Raw genomic sequence first — 4,915 nt, 5'->3', positions numbered from 1 at the left:
TGGGTCCATGTGAAAGCCAGTATTTTTTTATAGCAGGAATGTACCACTAATTCCCACTGCCAGGGAGCAAACAGGAGCCCTGGCATGTTCTGCTTGGCTTATCAGAAAGCATGGCTGCATGGTGAGGAGCTGCAGCAGGCAGGAGCACACAACTGGTTGTGCACTCCCTTCCCTGAAGGGGAGAGTTTGCTGTTCCCCAAACAGAGCAAGTCCCAGCAGCCAGCAGCACCCTGTGCTCCTTCCACACTGCTGTGCCCTGGGGCAAGGAAACAGGGCAAGGAGATGGCCTGGAAATGCTGAGTCCTGGCCAAGACAGGAGGCTGCCAGCACCCTGTGCAGGCAGGGCACAGATTACAGATCTGGGCCATGTCCCAGCCCCTCTGAGCAGCCTGCAGGAAGTACTGGGTGCCAGCTGAAGAGCCATGGGGAGAGTGAGCCCAGCTGAGCCCAGCTGAGCCCAGCTGCCTGCGGGGGTGAGCCCCTCAGCCCCTCGCTGGTGTCCCTGCCAGGGCTGGGGCTGTGCACTCTGCAGCTCCTCTCTCCCCTGCTGCACTGCTCACACCCCCTGCACCTGCAAACTGCTTCTCTTCATCTCCCTTTTCCCCCTTTGCAAGATGGTCAGAACAAGAGTCCCATCCAAGAGTTTTATGTTCTCTACGTTACTTTTTAAAATTAAATTTTTGTATCATTTCTCACTCAGCCTCCTGACAGATCCCTAGCTGTTGGCTTGGACCATTTGGAGCCCATGGTTGCTGCCCCATTCTCTGCTGGCACAGAAGTTTGTGGCCAGGCTGTGGTTGCAGAACACCAATCACCAGCTCTCAAGAGCCTGGCACAGCTTCCTGTGTCCCAATCCTTCTCCTGCTAGCAGCCACCATACAGGTTGTTTGAAGCCACAGCCTGTTTTTAATCATTTCCTATTGTAACTGTAGAGATTCTGAAGATTTTTTTCTCAGTCACTGAGGAAATCAGCCTGAAAGACAAACTGGGAGCAGAGGGGTCCCAGCCTGGTCTTATTTGGTGCAGAATGCCCCATGCCTCATCAAGGTGCTGGAGCACATGCTGCCTCCATGTGCTGCTCATGAACTGGATTGTTCTTTGAATCTCCACATGGGGATGATTCCCAGACTGAAAACCAGTAGGTGTCACACCTTCCTCCTTATGACCTTCACATAGGGGGTGAAGTTTGGCTTGGTTGTGGGGCCAGGAGGGAGTATCTTCACTCAATACCGATCTTAGGCTAGGGACACAGGGTTTGAAGCAGTCAAGTTAGCAAGTTTGAGTCGTACAATAGAATCAAAGAATAGGTTGTGTTAGAAGGAACGTCTTATAATCATCTTGTCCAGCCCTGCTGCCAAAGACAGGGACATCTTCAAGTATATAGGGTTTCTCAGAACTCCGAGCTGACCTTGAATCTTTCCAAGGATGGGGCATCCATTACTTCTCTGCACAATTATTCTGGTGTTTTGCCACCCTCATTATAAAAAAAAAAAATCTTCATTATATCTTAAATTCCATTCCATGTGCTGAGCTGGGCTTGACCCTACACAAGGTAACACATTTCAGACTACCAAAGCTCCCAAACTGCTGTCCATCAGCTGAGCCATCAATTGTGACTATTGTGCTCTTCATGCTGCCAGTGAAGTGTGCCAGTCTGAAACCCAAGATAAAGTGGGACTCACTCAAGAGCACTGGGCTGGGTCTGGATCTGTGTTTGTCCCTTATTATGAGGGTCTTGCAATCAAGTGCTCATGTACATCCATGTCTCCCAACATCTCTGAAAAAATGTGCAAGCAATAGAAAGGTGCTCAGGCTGTTTCCTTCACTATTCTCCATGAACACAGTTGCACCCCTAACAAAGCTGTCCCAAAACAAATGAGTAGTTGGTGCCCTCTGTTCCCAGCTTTGGTGTGAGCCAGCCCACAGAGGCTCTCCTGGCTCTGCTGGCTCCCTTCCTACCATTCCTTAGTCCACTATCATAGCAGTGGCACAAAGGCTTTCTCCCTGCTGTGGACAGGGATGATCACACCCAGGGCTACATTTATACACCATTATCCCAAGTGTCAGATCAACCAGTTAAAAACAGTTCCCTTTTCCATCTCTTGCTCTGTGCTTTTCAGCTATTGCACCAGGAAGATCTGTGTTTCTCAGAAAAGTCTGGTTCTCCTCTGCTGTTTTGGCTGGGAACAGGTGGGTGGTAGCCTGCCTGCTGCATCCCCATGAGTACTCAGCCTGGGCCCTGCCCTGCCTGGGCAGAGGGCTGACAGGGATTTTCTCGCTGTGCCCTGCCCTGTGTGTCACTGTCACCCGCTGGGAACCTGAAGGGGGTGGCCAGAGGCACTGGTGCCAAGATGCAACTCCCAGGCACTACTGCTGCTGCTATTTATAATTTCCCTGGCTGTGCCATGTGGATGGGATAATAGGATAGCTGTTCTGCTAGGCAAGCTGTATTTGTTTTTACCACTGATATATCTTGCTTTGTCATGGTTTCCTTACTTTAATAAGAAGCTATTTTTTTGTTTTGTTTTTAATTAAATGCCTCATGAATTTCTGTAAACAAGGAGGGTGAGGCCCATGTTGGAGCAACTTAAAATGTTTTCGGTGAAATCCAGTGTCACAGAGCAGAGGTGTAGAGACTGGAAACTGACCATGACTCACCACTGCATCCCTCTGAAGAAGCACATCCAGAGATGGCAGTGTTTGCCACTTGATGGCTCCTCCTTCATGCACTGTTGGTGGTCTGATCCAGAGGTTACTGCCTCCTTACACTGACTTCTGTGGGAATGTTTTTGTGCTTTTCTGTCCCTTTGCTGGACCAAGGTTGGAGTGCTTCATGTGCCACGTGACAGAGCCTGCCAGGTAGACCTGTCTAGTCATTAGTTTCTCTGACAGCAACAAGGTTTGAAACGTTTCTCTGAAATCTAGTCACAGTCCAGAAGGGAATGAGATCCTATCTGCAAGAGCTTGCCTGGAGAGCTGAATGGAAAATTATAGCCCTATAACACCATTTACAAAAGACTGGTGCAAGACCTTTTTGGCTAATTAACACTCCCTACCTTGTCTTTTGAAAAGCAGAACTGTAATTTATAGGGAAGCTTGATCCAGAAGCTGGGATCTCAAAAATTGCATGTGTTTCTGTAAACATCTGATTCATGTCGAGGATTTGCTGCTAGTTTCTGCTTCTCTGTATCTCAGGACTGAATGTGGGAGGATGGGCTCTGCTTCCCCTGAAGTCCAAGCTGTGTGGGTCTGACACCTCTCTCATTTCCCCTGTACAGCCATTAGTCCAGCTTGAGCCCAGCCCGTGTTTATTGGACAGGCTGAACTCAAGCTGATGGTCACAAGTCTGTGTCCTGAGAGGATCTTTCTCCCAGTGGTGGCAGAGTTCTCCCTGCAGACCTGGGCAGCTTGGCACCCCAAAACAACATGGGGTGGGAAGCCACATTTAGGGTGTGTAACAAAAAAGGGAATTTAAGAAAGCTGTCTCTCCTAACTTGTTGCCCTGTGATGTCTTGCATGCAGGTGACCATAGCAATCCAGAGGAACTTTTCTTTTTTTTTTTTTTTTTAAACCTGATTACTGCTTTCTTGAGCTCTCCTTCAGCCTCCATTTTTTCACAGCTGATTGTTGTCCCTGTTCTGTGAGTAATGACTCCATGGCCCACAGATCTCACTGCCCTTACTGCTCCTCTGGTTTCCTTCCTGTTGCTTCACACCCGTTAGAGGTTTTAGAGAGAAGGTAAAAGCAGAACAGAAAGGCTACCCTTAAATGCTGATCTCCTTTTGCTGATCTCCAAATGGCCATGTTCTGCAGCCTTCAGGGAGAAAGGAAGATGACACCAGGCTTTTAAACTCACTTCATTTTCCTGGCAGCACTGTCCCTCTGCCCAGGGGAAGCTTGCATCTCTTGGGTCTCCTGCCATCCACTTTCTTGTGGCACAGGGTGGGGGGCTGCTCTTCTTTCTGTGTTAAAATGTGCAAAGTGATGACTCTTGAGGAGAGCTTCTCCTCTAAACCATGTGGTGCCCTGAAGAAATGTCCAAGATTGCTCCCAGTTGCATAGGAATAACTGCACCAAAATGCCTCAGGCTGCTCCCCCCAGCCCGGGGTCCATCCCCTCAGACATGTCCCCAGGCATGTCCCCAGGGCACTGCCCCTCTCTCTGCAGGCTGCCAGGCTTGCAGGCACCCGTGCCCCTGGGCCAGGGCTGGGCTGGGTGCAGGTGAAGGGGAGGCTGATGTTACCCCTCCTGCGGTGAGAGGCTCAGCACAGGGCTCCTGCCTGGCTGGAGCTGCCCTTCAGAGGCCACCAGCTGCATGTCCCTGCACCATCACAGTGCTGGGGATGAGAGGGAATGAGGTGTGTGGGAGCAAAGACAGCCCTGAGTGCTGGGAAATCACTGTGTTCATGCTCATAACTCTGCCACCAGCTTGTGACCAGTGAATGCATAACCCCAGAGCCAATTTTTTACTATGCCAGCATGTGAGCTCCTTTTTCAGCAAGATGGTGTGGCCCCTGGGAGGTTCCAGCACTGAAGAAGCATCTGTCTTGCTGGATTTCCCCTCCTGCTGCTGATGAAAACCACGGCTGATGAAAACCACAGCTGATGAAAACCACAGCTTCCTCCCTTCCAGCCCTGCCCTGTCCTGTGCTCCCTGGGGTGGCTGGATGCCTGCTCATCTCCTCAGGGCTGCCTCCAGCCCCTGGCAGAAATACCAAGTCCCCACTCTATTTTTGTGCTCCCAATCTCTTGCATCCCCAGGTGAAGGACAAGAAAAAAGCTGTTTCAGATGGTAGGAGCTAAATGCACTGGGAGAAGTCTTGGTGTGGCACGAGGGGAAAGGGTTCAGGGCTCCTGAGCAGGACTTGGGCACCTTGCTGTTGGTCCTGCTCCAAGCAGAGGTGCTGGAGTGATG

This window comes from Zonotrichia albicollis, chromosome 1, assembly GCF_047830755.1.
Source record: "Zonotrichia albicollis isolate bZonAlb1 chromosome 1, bZonAlb1.hap1, whole genome shotgun sequence".
NCBI lineage: Eukaryota > Metazoa > Chordata > Aves > Passeriformes > Passerellidae > Zonotrichia > Zonotrichia albicollis.
The sequence above is the reverse complement of the archived record's forward strand: the minus strand, read 5'-3'. Positions refer to the sequence as shown.